Genomic DNA, 21,084 nt, shown 5'->3' on the forward strand with positions numbered 1-21,084 from the left:
AACAAATGAAATAGTTGGAAAGATCCTCACTGAGGTCACAAAGCAGGCCCTCCAGAAGACTGGTCTTTATCTCTAACCTCTTTTTGAAGATTGGCAAGAATAAATAGTGCTTCTTGAGAGAGCGTATGTGGGTGGTGGCTGCAGTGGCGGCAGAGCTGCATGTCAGCATGTTGATTCAATGAAAGTACACAAGCTTTGCCAAGGCAAAGCAGACAGAATGGAGGCTGCTGGTTCCAGGGTGGGGCTGGAATCAGGTGCTGGGAATTTTTTCTGTCCCTTGATGGGGCAAGAAAGCAGCTCTGGCCTCCTTCTTTGAATAACTACTTAACAAGTCCATTAGCAGTTGAAGTGAATAGGTCTCTACATGGCTTTCTTTTCAGTGAACAAAGAATCCTCCTGATTCTTGTTTCTTCCAGTGGTGAGGGCCAAGGCAGGGAGGAAATGTGGGCAGTCACTGAAACAAGTAAAGATTCCTGCCTTTATTAGTTAATTTGCAGACATTTATTAAGTGTCCTAATATGCAACAAGCACACTGCACTAGACGTCATAGAGAAGGACAAACATAATAGCAATTACTATTGCTCAATTTATTATGCATTTACACATATGAGTCACTGTGCTGATGATTTTATGTGTATTATATTTTATCAATTTTAATATAATATTTTGAGTAGGTGTTATTCACATTTCCCAGATAATAAAATAGAGGCTCAAATGGAGACAAAAATATAATAAGTGACAAAGCCAGGATTGGAAACTAGTTTTGTTTAATTCCAGTGTCTACTCTAAACATTATTCTAAATGCCTTTTAAAAGAGACAAAGCATTTCCTAATCTCAAAGCAATGTTTTTTTGTTTTTTTCTCTTTAGTATAGTTAGCTACCCACTAGATTGCCAGGCAGTCAGAAATAGCAATATACCTCAGAACTTGGGAAAATTTTGATATTCTTTTGGTTTCTATATCACCCTTCTCTACCAATTTTGAAGAGCTCCTCATTTGTAAGGGGAATGCCACTGGTAGCGACCGTCGTTTCCTCAATTCTCCTGTATTCGGTGATTTTATGCTCAACCCATACCCTCCCCTCAGTTCACAGAAGTAGACTCAAGGGGAAGTTCCATGGATAAAATTTATGCAAGTAAGTGATTCACCATCTTAGACAGGGTTGAAATTCAGGATCAGAAATGGGTTAGCTCTAAATAAGGTTGCTAAATTAAGCTCCTGTCTGTTAATAGGGGCTGCCTGATAGATTATCCAAAATGTGCTGGGCTTAGTAATAACTGTGACTAAGTTATAATGTTAGAACTACTTAGTAAATGGCTGTTTTATTTATATTTGTACACATACACACATATATAATACATACATACACACTCAACATATACATATATGTATATACATATGTGTATATATTTATATGTTGAGTATTTATATACACTCAACATATAAGTATATGTATATACATATATATGTATATGTTGAGTATTTCTTTTCCAAAATGCTTGGGACCAGTGGATTTTGGATTTTTTTACATTTTGGAATATTTGCATATATATAATGAGATATATTGGGGATAGGACACAAGCCTAAATATGAAATTATTTATGTTTTATATATACCTTATACACATAAACTGAAGGTAACTTTGTATAACATTTTAAATAATCTTGTGCCTGAAATGAAGTTTGTGTGCATTGAAGCATCAGAAAGCAAAGACGTCACTCTCTCATCCACTCATTCATGTGGACAACCTGTGATTGTTTGGCATCACCATCATTCTGACTGAATTTACATGCTACCAACAGAAAACATTTTTTTACACTATTCACACTTAAGTACTTAACAATAAAAAATATGGCATATTTTTAATATAGTGGAAAAATAATATGTTCAGGATAACTAAGCAGCATGGCAGCATCGCCAGAATACCTGTATTAGCTGTCCAACAACAAACATCGCCAGGCTTTCAATCACAACCTGCAATACTGTATGTGGACTAAAAGGTTACCATAAACTGGATTTTATTTTTGTAGGTGAAAAGAAACTTCAGAAGCAGTTGAGCAGCCAGGAAATGAGTCTTCTAGGAATGAGAAGTAATTCCCCGGATACCTTTTAAAATGTTTCCTCTGGAGTCATGTCTTCTTAATGGTTTTTGTCTTAGGGATTCCTTTTGACTTTATAAACTGACATGATTTCTCGTTCTGTTATAAATGTATGCTGTTCTAGTTTTTCAATAAGCCCATCACACATTTTCACCATGTCATCTATAGGCATTTTTTCTGCAGCATTAACAATATCTTCATCGTCACTACTATCAGAATCACCTTGATTCAGAATCATTTCAATTATTTCACCATCAATGAGTAAACATTTGAACATCATTATCAATGTTAATAATTTCTTTGATATCCACTTATTCCAGCTTACTGATGGACTCTGAAAGTATATTTTTTGCATATGTAAGGAGGGCAGACTTTTTTCTCACTTGACAGATGTAATCCTTCGAAGTCACAATCTTGTTCATCATCATCACTGAGCATAGTCGCAGGCCAGGGTTGTCCCAGGCATGCATACTGTGTCTTTAGTCCCTGTGTTCCAAGCATTGGCAGCAGAATACACAGCATCTTTCATGTTAAACTCCTTTTGAAAACCTTCCACACCAACGCCTCTGTTCACAGTTGCTGGCATGCTATTCAAGAAAGTGTTTTTATATTTACACTTCATTGATCTAAGGATACTCTAGTCACATGGCTAAATTAATGAAGTCACATTTGGGGAAAAGTACATGGCATAAACATTACTTTTTATGATAATTCCAGCTGGAGGATGAGCAGGACAATTGTCAAAGTATGACAAAATCTTGCAGTTGTTACCCAGTCCAGCTTCCCTGCAGTGAGCACTACCCGCTGGTACAAATTGTTCATGAAACCAATTAGAAAAGATGTCCCTGGTGATCCATGCCTTTTAGTTAGCATAATAATGGACTGGTAAAAAAAATCATACCTTGAAAATAGCACAGATGCAATTACCTATTACAGTAAATTTACACGTATGTGTGCCTGCTGCATTAACACATCCCAGCTCAATTATTCTGTCTTTGGCATCCTTAAGTCCTATAGGGGCTATAGTCTCTTCAACTATAGTCAGTATCTTTCTGGGGCAATAACACCAAAATAGAGAGCTTCATTAGCATTATAGACTTACTCTGTCTTCAGAATTTCATTAGGGATGACCTTGGCAAACTCATCAATGAATTTCTCCACTGTTTCACAATCAGCAGATGTTTTATCACCACAAACCTTTAAAAAATTAATTCTATGTCTCTTTAAAAATTCTGCAACCAGCTTGTTGAATATAGTTCCTGTCAATGTTCAGTTTGTTCAAATAGATCTTTGCTTGTTTTATGATCAGTATATCCTTAAGTGGCATGTGTTCCTCGTGACACTGATGGAGTCACTCTTTTAATACACAATCAGAATCTTCATTTTTTAGCTTTATGCAGTGTTTTTCTATTTTTCATTAACTTCTGCTAATCACTTTCAGCATAAAACCTCAACAGTTTATCATTCTGTTTCTTCAGGTAACATATGGTGGTCATTCCGACACTACACTCTTCTGTGTTTCACATTTGTATTGCTGTCCACTTTCTCCAACAGCTTGACTTTCTGTGCTACAGGTAAACATAAATCCTTCCTTGTCTTCTTATCACTGTTAACCATAGATGTATCTGCAGGCTTATTTCAACATTTTAAACCATACCCTTCTACTACAGAACAGAGAATAAGCAAAAAACACAGTGAGTAATGAACATAGGTCTTGGACCCATGTGGGGCATCTTAGAGAACCTACCGTTGGTGCATCCAGCCTGTACATGTGCCATTTTATTATTCTTTGTAGTGCACTTGTGTAGGAGAATCAGGGAGGGCATAGAAAAATATATCACAGCCGATGGGGGCTGAGAGGGTCTTTTTTCCTTTGGGGATGCTGAGGAAACTGTGTACACCATGTATTGTACACCTGTTTTGACTGTGATCTACCATAAGAAGTCAGGTATGGAATTTTCCACTTGCAGGGTCATGTCAGCCCTCAAAAAGTCTCAGAGTTTGGAGCATTTCAGATTTCAGATTTTTGGATTAGGGATGTTAAAATATGTATAAATATTCAAATATTTTTAGGAATCAGTCAAGCATATATCCAAACACATTTAATAATGAGTCCTAATGATCAGTCCATTTGAAGCTTCCAAAGCTATCTCAGTGTTTGCATTATTTTATTCACTTATTATTTATGGGGCTCTTATATCTTATGCATACTATGAAGCTTTAAAGAAACAAGTAAAAAACGTGTTGTTCCTATCCTCGGGTATTTTACTTGCCATTTAATAGTACCTTTAGATACAAATCTCTGCTTTTCTCTTTGTCATTTTAATACAATTTGTAACACATTTTCAGTTTATTGGGACTTGCATTCTTTGCAATATATTACACTAATTTGATACTCTGAAAAAACTTTCTGATGAAAATAGCTAAAACATTATGTATGAGTGTGCGTGTGTGTGTGTGTGTGTGTGTGTGTGTGTTTTAGACAGTGTCTCACTCTATCACCCAGGCTGAAGTGCAGTGATGTGATCTCAGCTCACCACAGCTTCCACCTCCTGGATTCAAGGGATCCTCCCATCTCAGCCTCCCAGTAGCTGGGACTACAGGTGGGTACCACCTAGACCAGCTAATTTTGTATTTTTTTGCTAGAGACAGGGTTTTGCCATGTTGCCCAGGCTAGTCTTGAACTCTTAGGATCAAGCCATCCGCCTGCTTTGGCCTCCCAAAGTGCTGGGGTTGCGATGTGAGCCTGATCTATATTTGTATATTGAGAACATTTTAAGTACATCACTAATCTGGCAAAAAAGCATGTGATATGTCAAAGTCAAAACAAAGTGATATTGGAAGATGAGAGGCAAGAAGGGCAGAAGCCAGCTTTAACCCTGAGGGAATCCACTGAACCTTGGCAAACTTGAACATGGAGAAGGCTATATATGGCACCTAAGAAAGTAGACAAAACCTACAGCACATGCAAAGTAGAAAGTCTAATGGTAGTCCCCCATGTAAAGCTGAGGCCCTCTGGGAATATAATTTCCTCTCATAAGTGGACAGTAAGGAGACTTCTCTTTTGCAGTGGGTGGAGGAGAATGAAAAATCTCTTTAAGGAATTTGGAACTATAATCTTGACCTCACACAGGTTTTTGGCCCAAGTTCAAACTTTCTGTGTGGTCAAAAAAAAAAAAAATTCCAGTGGAAATTTTCATATAACATAGTCCTGGATTTTAGTGACTATCCCCAGGTAATATGAAGTGAATTAAAATCTTCCCAGAAAAGAATTCAATTTCAACATGACCTGAAATAATTCCATCGGATAACAATCCAAGGGATAAGAACTAATAGCCAATAATTGCAAATACACAGGTAACCAAAGAACCATGAATAAGAACCAGCAGAAATAACACTGCAGAATCAGATAAAAAAAAAAAAAAAACTCTAAGTATTTGAATTATCAGATGCTAAACATAAACTAAGAATGTCTGATATGCTTGAAGGATAGAGGTTTAAAAATATAAGCATGAAACAAGACTGTAAAAAGGATCTGAAGAGAAATAACTTGAAAATTAAAGTGACAACAAAGTAAGTGAAATTAAACATTAAATGAATTAAATAGCAGATTAGAAAGAGGTGAAGAGAGACTCGATGAAAGGACGATCAGATCAAATAAATTATCCAGAATGTTTCTGAAAGATACATTTTGAAAATATGAAAGGAGGCCGGGTGCGGTGGCTCAAGCCTGTAATCCCAGCACTTTGGGAGGCCGAGACGGGCGGATCACGAGGTCAGGAGATCGAGACCATCCTGGCTAACATGGTGAAACCCCGTCTCTACTAAAAAATACAAAAAACTAGCCGGGCGAGGTGGCGGGTGCCTGTAGTCCCAGCTACTCGGGAGGCTGAGGCAGGAGAATGGCGTAAACCCGGGAGGCGGAGCTTGCAGTGAGCTGAGATCTGGCCACTGCACTCCAGCCTGGGCGACAGAGCGAGACTCCGTCTCAAAAAAAAAAAAAAAAAATGAAAATATGAAAGGAAGTTTAACAAAATTAGAGGGCAGAATGAGAAGGTCCAACATACTCTAATCAGAATTCCAGAAGGAAATAACAATGAGAATGAAGAAGAAACAATATTTGAAGAGATTATAATGAAGAATTTTCAGAAAGATGCCCACTCAAAACCAAACAGTATACAATAATAAATCTATATCTAGACATATAATCATGAAATTTTGGGGCACTGAAGACAAAGGTGAGGTTTAAAAAGAAGCCCGTAAGAAAAGTTTAACTTGGACTTGGTTTGTCACTTCAAAATAAACTGAGAGTAAATCAAACTTTTTCCCCCAAATTGTTATTTTAGTAGATTTTGGTAATTTTTTTGAATAAATGAATGAACTATAAGCAACAGATTGAAGATTCCAAAATCAATGTTTTTAAATATCAGGTATGCAAAAAAATGGAATGCATTCTTAACGAAATTCCTGATAGCAGCCTTTGACATGTTATTCACTTTGAAAATTAGATAGGAAGAAAAACTATGTTGCTGAAATTTTGATCATGCCTGTATTATTATAATAGATCCATAGCTAGCCTCTCAGGCTTTAAGCTCCACGCAGTGCTACCAGAATAATTTACCCTAATTATTACTTTTGTCTTGTTGCATGGCTGATTAGATACTTTCAAAGATTATGGACTTCTGAACACATCACATCAAAACCTCCCAGAGCTATGGAACAGCAGTACTGATTAGTGGCTGCACCCCAGAGTTGGCTGGATGTAGGTTTAATTTTACACATGCATGACCTAGAAAAGTTCATAATGTATTTTTAATCCTAACTTTTCTCATCTGCAAAATGGAAAAATAATGGCATTTAAAATCTGTTTTAAAGATTAAACAATATAATGTATATATCAAGTGATTTGCACAGCACTGGCTCAGAATAAATTATCACTGAAGTTGGCTATTGCTTTTAGATAATCATGCTAATATTAGACAATGATTCTAACAATCATTTTTTTTTCTTCTTCTACTGCCATCAGCCCACATCTTTCTTTCTCTCAGACCTTGCTGAGGTCCCACAGCATCAGCCATCATGCTGAGACTAGCTTGGTCATAGAGACCATAACCCAGCGGTGCTAGAGGAATCAAAGACAGACACACAGAAATATAGAGTGTGGAGTGGGAAATCAGGGGTCTCACAGCCTTCAGAAGCTGAGAGCCTTGAACAGAGATTTACCCACATATTTATTGACAGCAAGCCAGTCACAAGATTTACTAAAAGTATTCCTATGGGAAATAAAGGGATGGGCCGAAACAAAGGGATGGGCTCTGGCTAGTCATCTGCAGCATGAACATGTCCTTAAGGCACAGATCGCTCATGCTATTGTATGTGGTTTAAGAATGCCTTAAGCGGTTTTCCACCCTGGGTGGGCCAGGTGTTCCTTGCCTTCATTCTGGTAAACCCACAACGTTCTAGCCTGGGCATCAAGGCCATCATGAGCATCTCACAATGTGGCAGAGATTTTGTTTATGGCCAGTCTTGGGGCCAGTTTATGGCCAGATTTGGAGGCCTCTCCAACAGCATCATCTAGAAATTTGTCAGAAATATAAATTCTTGGACATCATCCTAGACTCACTAAATCAGAAAATCTGGAAGTGAGGCCCAGCAGTTCAAATTTTAATAAGAGCTCCAGGTGATCCTGATGCACATGAGTACCACTGTTCCAACCACTGTACCTGTAGCTCAGCTGTCCTCAGTGAGGGGGTTTTGTAAACATGTAGAGAAGCTTTTGGTGGTCAAGAAACTTGATGATTCCTACTGGCAATTACTGAAGGCAGGGATGCTAAAGGTCCACAGGCATCCTAAACCTTTACCTTCCTCTGTACCTATTGAAATTCTGCATAATTTCTGAGGCTTGGCTCCTTCACATTTCATCTTCTTTATCCATTTTCGCCCAGACCATTACCTCTCTTAGGACATAGCCACATGAATTATGTATAGTTAATATTATCTCATTTGCAATATTCTCAAAGAAGAAACCTATTACTTCTTTTTAGGTAGGCGGCATTAGTTTATTGGCTAAGAACATAGACTAAGGAGCCAGCGTGCCTGGATATGAATCCTAGCTCTGTGACTCCCTTAGCGTGTAACCTTGGGTTTTGCTACTTACCCCCTCTAAGCCTTATCTTTCTCATCTGTATAATGGGATAGTAAGAGTACATACAACAAATGGTTGTGAGGATTAAGTCTTTAGAACAGTGCCTGGCACAAAAATAAGCACTATACAAGTGTTGGCTGTTATTATTCTTTCTGCCTCTAAGCACATAATGTGAAGAATTTACTATTAATATATGCCTGATTAATTGACTGGTCAAAGAACCTCCAAACTTATTCCCAATTCAACGTTCAAGTGTTCATTACACAGTCAAGGAAGTCATAATCACCAACTTTAAATTCAAAAAGCACTGCTGTGTAGAAGGAAAAATTGGCTTATTCGTTATTGTTTCAGAACATAAAGTTTGAAACTAAAGTTTTATAAAGGGCAACAGAGCGCATTTGCCCTGTGTGTCCCTGCTGTTATCTCTTCCTCCTGTTCCTGCAACAGCAGAGGTTAAGGACTTAGAAATGTGGGATCCCAGCCATCTCTTTCAATTTCTTTCTACTTGAGAGATACAAATGAGAACACAATCATATTTCCAGAGCCTCTGAGATTTTCTATTTTATTCATGTTCTTCTTAATGGTTTTGCTCAAAAAGAGCCTTATTTCCTGCCAATTTCTGATGGCAGCCCTCCATTACCTGCCCTTTTGTTTCCCAGAAGCCCATAGGCCATTAGCTTAAGTATGCATCACTGGCAGGGGCCCTACTTTTGGCAGCACTAAGCACAGCATGGGCAGATGAAATGCACCTTACAGCCTGCCCATCCAAACATGGAGAGCATCCAAGGCTTGAGGTGATGATATAGCCCGAGGTGGAAGGAGTACATAGGGCTCTCAACAGTTATGTAATAAGGGCAAGAGGAGGAGGTGGTGCATGAATGTAAAAATGTAGCATCCCACAAGTAGGCTCTGGTTTTGTGAGGAAGCCTGAGAGTAAGGAAGGTGATTTAGGTTTTATATTGCATGTGATGTTGCACCAGCAAAGGTGGCCAAAAACCAGTGGGGCAGGAAAATACTGGTCTTACAGTTCTTACCAGTGGCATGAAGGAAAAGAACAGAAGACTATGCCTTTATCTGTGAGACTCCCTAAAATTAAATTATTACTTCACTAGGTAGTCATTTCAAGCAGCAAATTAGTTCATAAAGTAATCTGATAAATAAACATCTTGGAAAACATTTATGCCAACAGCCAACATGTATTAGGCTATGGTACCAGGATAGAAAATTCTAGAAATGTTTATTTATCTTTGATTTTGTAGCTAAAAGGAAGATAAAGAGGAGAAAGGATTACAACTTTGTCTCAGTTAAGACCTTCCTTGGCAGGACTGTCAGGCCTACAGGCCTGTCCTTAGTTTGGCTAGTTTGTGACTTCCATTTGGTCAGTTCATCCGGGAGAGCTCTGACTGGTGAATGGACTTGTACTGCTGAAGCTCACGAGAGAGATGAACAAAATCAGCTTATTTTTTAAATTAGTTTAAGCTTAGAGATAAAAATGCCAAAGAGATTGATAATCACATGAGCTGATGGTACCATTTTTCTACCCAATCACAAAAATAGACAAAAAAATACCCTTTCACAAGGAAAACATGAAAATGGCTAATAATTGTATGAAAACATGCTGAATCTCAATTATCATCTGAGAAATGCAAACAAAACCCACAATGCCGTAAGACTACATATGTACCCGAATGGCCAAATTTTTGAAAACAACAAAAATAGAAAACACCAAGTAAGTGGCAATGGTGGATCAGTGAACCCAAATACTGCTCCTGGAAATAAAATTGTTAGGACAACTTTGGAAAACCTTGAAGGTATCTACTAAAGCTGGAAATACATGGACTCAAATCTCAGCAACTTCATTTTGATGTGTATATATATGCAACAAATTTGAACCAAAAAACATGTACGTAAATCTTCATAGCAGCATTATCCATAATAGCTAAAATTTGAAAACAATTCAAATGTTTCTCAAGAGAAGAAGGGATAAATATATAGAGGTATGACTGTGATAGAATAGTATACAGGAATGAAAATGAACAAACCATTACAACATACAGCACAAGGAATGACCCTCACAGACCCAAAAGAGCCTGTACCACATGTTTACATTCACTTCAAGTCTAAAAACAGGCAAACTATGATATTAGAAGTCTGAACAGTGATTATCCTTGGTTGGAAAATAATGGGAGTTAAAACAAGAAGACCTTAGGTGCTAGTAATGTCCTTTCTCTTGAATTGAATGTGACATGTACTCATAAAAATTAGTCAAGCCGTACACTTGTGATTTATGCATATTTCTATTTGTATGCTACACATTACTGTTTCTCAACTAGGATTGATTTTGCCTCCCAGAGGACATTTGGCTATTTCTGGAGACATTTTTGGATCTCACAACTAGAGGAGGTACTAGCATCCAGTAGACAGAGACTGTCCTGTAATACATAGCTCAACCACACAATCTCCTATAACAAAGGATTATATACATATCAATAAAAGTAAGTGTGCAAAATAAAATAGCAGCAATAGAATAATAACAATGTGTACAGCTTACACAACACTAATGTAAGATGTTCCTGACAAAAGCCGAGGTGCACTTATACTGTGTTCACTCGTGCTTCACAAGTCAGCAGTCCATGACAATATGTGGTAAGCCTGTAACTACTACATGCAAAGTTCTATGCAACTGTGGAAAAGCCTCATACCTAATGAAGGAACAAGGGCTTAAGCCCAGGAAAAATAAATATATTTTTATTGTATCCCAATGAGTGCCCATAAATTAAAGTCTGAGAAGGAAGCTACTAGATGTTTGGTTGACTTTTAAAACCCCAATATGTTGCACAGTTACTACATAGAGTAAGCACTATTTGTTGAATTTATGAATCAACAGTTCTCCCCAAGGCCATACCAACCATGCACATCATTCTGGAATGCAATAGCCTTGCACATCTATGTCTCTCCAACTTCCCAAGCTCCAAATTTACCTGTCCTGCATCCTATCAGGTAGCCATCTAAATTTTCTCATACATTAATAAATATCAAGGTTTTAATTGTGACAGTAGATTTATATGCTACTAAGTTTCATAATTGAATTTTGAAAGAATCAATTGAAGACACAGTTTTCTAACCCAAAGAAGTAATGCTAAAAACTCCATGTACTTGTTGCAGGCCTACAAGGGAGAAATATAAAAAAGGGCAAGGAGAGTTTTCAGTGACACTCCAATCAAACACTGAAAAGGGTTGCCTTTGATGAGAAGTCATATACTATGGCGCTTTCTACAGCAGGAAAGAATTTCAATGAGAGTATTTATGAAAACATACCACACATTTATAGGATCTTCACACATACAAAGACATTGATCTACATTTAGGTTAAAGAATGTGGAAGCAGGGGTATTCACACTGAAATGTTTAGAGATTGTTTTGACATGTCACATGTCAATAGTACCCTCCACCTCTAAAAGATGGCTGATGTCTGCGTTATAATATCTGAAACATGTCAGTATGTAGGGTTAGAAGGAAAGGGGTAATTAAAGTTGCAGAAAGAATTAAGGTTGCTAATCCCCTGACTTTAAAATAGTGGCATTATCCTGGATTATCTAGGCAAACTCAATGTAATCACAAGAGTCCTTAAAAGGAGAAGAGGAAGGTAGAAGCAAACCAGAGAGATAGCAACATTAGAGGGATTCAGTCCAACATTGCTGGCTTTGAAGATGGAGAAAGAGGGTCATGAGCCAAGGGCTATGGTAGGCCTCTAGAAGATAGAAAAGGCAAGAAGATGGATTCGCCCTTGGAGCCTCCGGAAAGAACACAGTCTTGCTAATATCTTGCTTTTAGCCTAATGAGACTTATATTGGATTTCAGACCTTCAAAACTGTTAGATAATAAATATGTTATTTTAAGCCACTAGATTTGTAGTAATTTGTTGCAACAGCAATAGTAACTTATGCACTATATTGATGCATTGAGAAAAGGCCATGAGTCACTCAAATAACTGGTAATATAATTTATATTGACTTTTGAGTATAATTAAAGAGAACATATATATGTCCGATATTACACATGCACACACACCCTTATAATTTTTAGTCACTTACAAACGGCATTCCTCTTCTCATTTGATCTTGTGATCAGAATTCAAGAATAAACCTGGGCCACAAGGGATTGGTTGCAGTTACCAAGAGTTAATTGAGAGATACCAGAAAGCCCACACAGGTTTTATCTACATTTCCTGGGATTAAAGTCAAATTGTGCAAATGGAGAGAGAAAAGCGTGTTTACTCTCTGGCAAAGGGGATAGCTTCAGAAGAAAGTTGTCCATTTGCTGACAAATTCGGTAATTGGCAGATTTGCAAAACTAGGACACAAAATACACACAGGTGCAAATAAATATCTGTACACTAAAAAAGTTAAACAAATAATTTGAGATGGCTGTAAGAGAGCCAATTAATTAATTCCATCTCCAGGAATATTGCAAAGCCAATCTATGATTCAGGTTAAAAAGCAAAATCACACACTGGCAACAAAGGGGTGGCTTAGGAAGGCGGAAATACCTACAGTCTTCATCAGCCCCATAACCCAAATCAACTCTAAATAAACATCTAACTCAAGTAAAAACATGATTACTACGTAAACACAGCTTCAAACTACTGCAAAATAAATACACTTTCTACATAAAGCAGTGTGCCTTTCCCCCAAAATCAGCTTCGGAGTAGAACTCTACCCACCCCTGATTCCCACTAGATCATAGCCCCCAAGCCCTTCATAAATTGAAATTTGGAGGTGCCAAAGTTTTCCAGAATTTCAGGGATAGTTTTATTTCTTTTGAATAAAGTAAAAGAAAGAAACAAGCGGTACATTGAAGCAACAGTGGGATGCCAAGAACTTGAAAACAAAATTAACAAAATTACTCTTATAGTTTGAGTGTGTTCCATGTTTGAATTTGAGCACATGTGTCGGAAACTTAATCCCCAATTCAACAGTGCTGGGAGGTGGAGCCTAATGAGAGTTGATTAGGCCATGAGGGCACAGTGAATGGATTAATACTGTTATTGCAGAAGTGGGTTCTTTATAAAAGGGAGAGTTTGAGTCCCTTTTGCTTTCTCTCTCTGTCTCTCTCTTTCTCTCTCAGCCCCTCTGCCTTTTACCATGGGATGATACAGCAAGAAGGTCCTCACAAGATGCTGTCCACTTGATCCTGGACATTCCAGCCTCCAGAATTGTAAGCAATACAATTCTGCTCATTATAAATCAGCCAGTCCCAGGTATTCTGTTACAGCAGCAAACATGAACTAAGGCAATTACTTTCTGAGAGAAAAATAAAATTAACACACTGTATCAAAGCTGGTTTATATACATTTGCTTTAAAAACTAAGACACAGGATGGTAAGCCCTAGTTAAAAGCAGATTTAGAGTATAAGCATATTCAGAGAAACATACACCAATCAGAAAGGGACTGTTCAGAAAAGAAAGTATTAAAAAAAAAAAAAAGATGACATAGAAGCAAATTTGGCTGTGCTCACTCAACCCCTGTCTAGAAGAGAGGGCTCCTTGGTTTGTGAAGAGTATAAGGTCTCTGTGCCAGGTGTGCACCCCTGAAAAGAGATGGCTGCATCAGTCCATCATGTTCTGATCTAACTAGATGGGCAACTTATCTAACTCCCCTGATTCTGATTACATGTCCATCATCTAACATTTTTATCACAATTGACTATAGGAAAGGAAGGCACTAATCAGCAACCAGGAGCTTTTTATCTGCTTAATATACTTATATTCTCAACATAAATTCATTGATTGTTTCTCTAGTTTAATTTGAACTATGCACCATCTTTCCATCTGATTAACACTCATCCCATAAAATCTCCAGGAGCCACAGATTCTTTGTCTTAAAGGGAAGGATTTTTGCCAACTGATTGTTGTCTGGGAGTGGTCATAATTCTCACCAGAGCACTTGTCTTGCCCACAGAATGGCTGGGATTATTTTAGAGGCGTCTGGAATTGTCTGAGATAGTGTTTATGTGCCACCAGGGCTACTTTGTTTTGAGTTAGCTCCCATTTTTTCTCACCAGAAACCCCAAGCCCTGCTCTTTCAAAAAACCCCATTCTCCCATCTGCTAAGAAGCACACATTACTAAGTAAACACCAAGGAAAAAGGGACTTACTCATGAATAGAAAATTAAAACATGAAAAAGAATGGGCTAGAAATGAAAGAGAACAGCCTAGGGAGGGCTTGTCTCATGAAGAAACAAGGAGGCCAAATTACCTGGACCCTAGTTTCTATTCCAGCTCAGCCCTGTGCAACCACCTTTGTGGCCTGGTAGAACTACTAAGGTCAGTGATGATCAAATTTGATGTGTGTCCTGGCTAATAAAAATACTGGTACTCATAACACTAGCATTTACTTTTAATTAAATTATTTTTATCATAATGCTATTTAAATAGATGTGTCAACATAAACCTGGGTATAAATTTCTTAGGCACACACAACTATGAACTTACAGAACCAATATAATTCACATTACCTCTATTAATTTAATGTGACAGAGGATGTTACTTGCTGAAATAAAATCACTCCTTTCTCTGTAACTATGGTCCTGAATGCCAGAGCAGGAATCTGGCAGCCTATGCTACTGTGTGCCGTGAGAGAACTTAATGTTCTCATCACAGTTCTTTATTTAAGTTACTGTGAAACCTTTACTCATAGCTTGCATCATGATGCCATTGGCCTTCCCTAATATATTATTTTTTTTTTTGTCTCTGTTCTTTTCCTTTCCACTTGAGGCCAATAAAGTTGTAAACACAAAAGCCAACTCCAACACAGAAATTATATGGCAGTACTAAGGTAGGCATTTGATGACTTAGAATGTATTTACAGTAATGTGCTAAAAGTTAAACACAAATTTAATTTTAATTACTGTGGAGAACCTACACATGCTAGTTTAAGTAACTAGCAAATTTAGTCCCTTGACTGAGCATCATGTCAGGCTTTCACTTCCTCCTTCTAATGCATATGAAATACGTAAGACATAAAATCAATGTTTCCTTTCTACTCTCAGCTCACAGAATGGTTGAGGCAACCTTATGCCTTTTTCTTTCATTTTGCACTCTGCAACTCTGAGCTTCTATTTGGGCAAGGTTATGTAAGTTGTCTGGGGAACATTCATGGATCTATCTTCTCAAGGAAAGCTAAAAACTGGAAGAGAATGAGATTTGCGTCCTAGTGCCTATTCTTCAGTTTTGTAAAAGAGCAACAGCCTATCCTTAATGGAGCAGAACAGCAGACAGGACTGGAAAAATTCCCCAACTGTTTATTTTTCCCTACTCATGCCTGCTAAAGCAGAACTTAAACCTCCCTTTGCATTCTACTCCATTTTCCCTTCCCTTGGAATGTGAAGTCTACTTTTAGGATGGAAGAAAAAAAACATTAAAATGTTACAAACTGGAAGCATTGGTTACAAGAGTTTCTGGCATATCTGCATCAGTTTTGCATTTAATCAAATAACTTAGGAGTGGAGTAGGTCACTAACGATGTTCCAAAAGACCAATGAGCCCTATTTCCCCAAATGGCCACTGATTAAAAACGCCACCTTTATCATATGTAAACCTCCATATAAATGCAGATCAGTTGTTGAACTCCATGCTGCCACACTAATCTATCAGTCTATTCCCAGGAGCATTTAACCATTTTAAATACTATGAACAGACAGGAACTTCTAGATATGATCTCCTTGTTTTCTAATTTTTCTTTCAAAATTTTTTTCCCCTTTGCTCTCTATATTTTTGGAAATTTTATCATCTTCATCTTTGAGATCTATAATTTGGTCTTCAGGTCTTCTGTTTAAAAAATTAGCAATCATGATTTTTATTTGTAAGAGCTATTCTTTATTCTTCCTCCTTCATTGCAGCCTGTTTTTATTTTGAGGTGGCAATGTTCTCTTAAATGTCTCTAACTATAACATTAAATGTTCTTAAAGTTCTCCTCTGTTTCCTGGGTTACTGGTTCTGATTTTTCCCTCTACCTCTACATTCTTTATATTTTATTGCTGCTTTTCCTCAAATATCTGGATATTCGTAATATTTTCATTAATCTGATCTCCATTTTCTTTCAATTCTCCAGAAATTCTTCTAAGTTTCTATTAATTATATCACTCTTTCTCAATTTTCAGGATTGTTATGGATGTATTGACTTCAAAGTATCTTTTCTCTGATTATATTGAGGATTTAAGAAGAAGATTCAGTTCACCATCCTGTAATAATTTATTAATTTTTTAAAGAAAAAATTCAGGGCTCTTCTTTAAATAATGTTGGCAGAACATGTGGGGATTTCACACATCATACAAGGGTGTACTTTCAACCAAATGCCCTCTGATTTGAAATGGTCATCTTTATCACATACTAAACTTCTGTACAAATGTAGGTTTATTTCTGAACTTCATGCTGCCTCACTGAGCTATCAATCTATTTCTATATCAGTAACATTTTAAAATTAATTATTGGTTCTCTTACTCCTATTTGCGCAGCAGATATCCACTTGAAATTTGGAAAGAATTGTGAAAAAAAAGAAAATGATAATACAGACTAGTAAATATCTTGAAAAATGTTTTCCTCTTTGCAAACATTGATGAACAGAAAAGCAAGTGGTTACCTAAGATTTACAACATTTCCTTAACATTTATGATAACCTGTATCTTGTCACAAAGTATATATAACAAATAGTATCTTTAATTTATCCTCAAAATAGTAAATAATATTTCCAGTAATATCTCCGTTTTACAGAAAAAGAAATCAAAGCCTGGAGAGCTTTGAGTAAGTATCTTACTCAAAGTTACCCAACTAGCAAACGGCAGGACTTAAACTTGGATCTCATTCCAGAACTCAGACTCTCACTGCTATACAACATGTGCCACTTTTTATTCAAGCAAAGCTTCTTTTTTCACGTATTAGAATACCCTTTAATAACTAGCTTGCCCTTCTGCTCTAAATGAATTAGAAAACAAGTCCACTGCCGACTGCCACATTTGTGGAAGGCAGACCTGTATCCTCATCATGTATGCAGAGCAAGGTAATTCAAACACCATGACACCCTCCACGAGGATAGACTCAGCTTTCTGCTATGGTTGGTCTTTGCCTCTCATACCAAAAGGTCACCAGGCCCACAGGCTACTCCTTACTACATCTACAAGATATGCCACAAGCTTAAATAGATGTTTTATATGTAGGTATGTGACAAATACAATCATGCAAAAAGCATGTATATCAGGAGACAAAAACAAACAATACAGAAATGAAAATACTTATATTAACGAGGCAATCTTATGGGAAAGCATCTATTTAAAAATCTTTGCTGGAATCACTGTCTTTACAGATTTTAAAAGTAATAAAATAATTTTGTTTATTTAATGTATTAAATGTGGCATCCTGGATTAAAGAATAATCAAAGATTCTCCTCTAAAATGTATGTTGATTTCATTTCCCCTTTTGTTCACCCTCTATGGCCTAAGAATGTGTGAAATGGCCAAAAGGAGGGAATTGAGGAACAAAGGGCCCGGGTAGTGACAAGCAAAGAAACAGCTGGGGGTTTGATACCATAAAAGCAAACTGAAGGAGGGAATCAGAGAAGAGAGTAAAAGGAAAACAGATTTTTTCTGCTTTCAACCACTCCAAGAGGTAAGGGTCATAAACCAAGCGGAGAGGCCACTTGAAGTAAATATAATGACCTGGAAAGAACAGGACAGGAGGAGGGAAAGATGAACTAGGGAGATAAAGAATAAAGGGAAATGAAAGGATTTAAAAAGCAAACAGGAAATTCATCTAAAGAAGACAGAGAGGGAAGGATAACAGTTGAGGTTTAAGTAATATGTTGGTCAGATAGAAACATTATTATTATTTTATGCTTACATGCAGATGAGAAACATCCTCCATTTCTAAAAGCCTGAGAAAAAAGGTCACGCCTCATGCAAAAAAATGAAAGTTAAACTTGTTTAATTTCCAAGCCCCTAGAGCTTTTCCCTTCCTCATTTCCCAGTGCCAGCACTAGTTTCAAATCCAACAATACTAATGGTGATTTAATTGGGTTACGAAGACTCATAGGGTAGGAAATTTTAACTTGACATCCAAAGCCTAAGTCCCAGAAGGCCAACATCTCAGACTGGCCAGTGACCCACTGACCACACTCAAAGCAAAAATAATTATCCAAAACTTTAAAATAAGACAAGAAGAGCACTGCAAGATCTCTTGTCGTCTATTAGAGAATTTTCTAACAACCCTGCTGCGAGTTATCTGATTCTCTAGGGTTGTCATTTAGTTTGACTTAATATTTATTATTAATTAGGGCTCATACTCTGTGTATAGTTAAGTGTTAATTTCTAGTAGATTGATCAGTTGTGAGATATTTTTGTCCAGTGGGAATAAAAATAGTAATTGCCCAGTGAAAAAGATAACCTCAGAGGCTACCATTTTATTGGCCCCCTAGGACGTGTACAGTTTTGCATGTAACTTACCAACCTTATATGAGCATTCATTCTTTCACCAACTATATATACCTCTTTCTCTCAGAGTCTCCTTTACCAATCCTGTTGCTTTTCTCTTTGATGGTTAAATCTTTGGCACATGCTCAATATATATTTAAATATGTTTTTAAATGTTTAAAGTAAATACTTTAACAATACTATCAACACTAATAACACATATTTAGCAATATCTTACTATATATAACAGACACTGTATTAAGTACTTTCAAGCAGCATCCCATTTAATCCTCACAACAACCCATGAGTTTGGGTAAACTGAGGCCCAAGGAAAATAAGCAATTTGTCAAGATCATCCTTGAGCAGAGGAAGGATTAGAACTCTGGAATGATTTAATAGAAATTCTGTATTCTTGTTATTGCTTTGTATTTTTCTGCTAAAGTACCACAGCAATTCCTACCATGGGCAGGAATCTAGCAATGACAGGAGGTGCTAGAAAGTCACTGAAGCTGGAAGTTGGGTGCTCATGATGGGAGGAGATAGCTGGTAAAATGGGTAAAGCTTTTAGAAAACTAACATGCTGATTTTGTATACATGGGAGTATCATCTCCGTTTAACAGATGAGGAGACTGAAATTCTGAAAGAACTTTCTCCAAGTCACCCCACCAATAAGAAACTGAGCAAGAAAGTGGAAGCTCATCACCAGATCCCCAGCCCAGTGTATTTTCTGAGGCTCCCTCTGCTTCTGAACAGATGGTCAGCAAGTTCAGCTTCATTTGTTCCACATCTTAGTTCCAAATTATGACTACAGCTGTCATTATTTCCCCTTTGTCCTGGATCTATTTGGCTTTGAGATTTTCTTTTTTTTTTTTTTTTTTTTTTTTTTTATTATACTTTAAGTTCTAGGGTACATGTGCATGACGTTTATATCATGTATAACTCCCCAATGCAATCCCTCCCTCCTCCCCCCTCCCCATGATAGGCCCCAGTGTGTGATGTTCCCCTTCCCGAGTCCAAGTGATCTCATTGTTCAGTTCCCACCTATGAGTGAGAACATGCAGTGTTTGGTTTTCTCTTCTTGTGATAGTTTGCTAAGAATGATGGTTTCCAGCTGCATCCATGTCCCTACAAAGGACGCAAACTCATCCTTTTTGATGGCTGCATAGTATTCCATGGTGTATATGTGCCACATTTTCTTAATCCAGTCTGTCACAGATGGACATTTGGGTTGATTCCAAGTCTTTGCTATTGTGAATAGTGCCGCAATAAACATACGTGTGCATGTGTCTTTGTAGTAGAGTAATTTATAATCCTTTGGGTATATACCCAGTAGTGGGATGGCTGGGTCATATGGTACATCTAGTTCTAGATCCTTGAGGAATCGCCATACTGTTTTCCATAATGGTTGAACTAGTTTACAATCCCACCAACAGTGTAAAAGTGTTCCTATTTCTCCACATCCTCTCCAACACCTGTTGTTTCCTGACTTCTTAATGATTGCCATTCTAACTGGTGTGAGATGGTATCTCATTGTGGTTTTGATTTGCATTTCTCTGATGGCCAGTGATGATGAGCATTTTTTCATGTGTCTGTTGGCTGTATGGATGTCTTCTTTTGAGAAATGTCTGTTCATATCCTTTCCCCACTTTTTGATGGGGTTGTTTGCTTTTTTCTTGTATATTTGTTTGAGTTCTTGGTAGATTCTGGATATTAGCCCTTTGTCAGATGAGTAGGTTGCAAAAATTTTTTCCCATTCTGTAGGTTGCCTGTTCACTCTGATGGTAGTTTCTTTGGCTGTGCAAAAGCTCTTTAGTTTAATTAGATCCCATGTGTCAATTTTTGCTTTTGCTGCCGTTGCTTTTGGTGTTTTAGACATGAAGTCCTTGCCCATGCCTATGTCCTGAATGGTACTACCTAGATTTTCTTCTAGGGTTTTTATGGTATTAGGTCTAACATTTAAGTCTCTAATCCATCTTGAATTAATTTTCGTATAAGGGGTAAGGAAAGGATCCAGTTTCAGCTTTCTACTTATGGCTAGCCAATTTTCCCAGCACCATTTATTAAATAGGGAATCCTTTCCCCATTTCTTGTTTCTCTCAGGTTTGTCAAAGATCAGATGGCTGTAGATGTGTGGTATTATTTCTGAGGACTCTGTTCTGTTCCATTGGTCTATTTCTCTGTTGTGGTACCAGTACCATGCTGTTTTGGTTACTGTAGCCTTGTAGTATAGTTTGAAGTCAGGTAGCGTGACGCCTCCAGCTTTGTCCTTTTGACTTAGGATTGTCTTGGCAATGCGGGCTCTTTTTTGGTTCCATATGAACTTTAAAGCCGTTTTTTCCAATTCTGTGAAGAAAGTCATTGGTAGCTTGATGGGGATG

Source organism: Trachypithecus francoisi, unplaced genomic scaffold, assembly GCF_009764315.1.
Source record: "Trachypithecus francoisi isolate TF-2019V2 unplaced genomic scaffold, Tfra_2.0 Lachesis_group8, whole genome shotgun sequence".
In the NCBI taxonomy this organism is placed as follows: Eukaryota; Metazoa; Chordata; class Mammalia; order Primates; family Cercopithecidae; genus Trachypithecus; species Trachypithecus francoisi.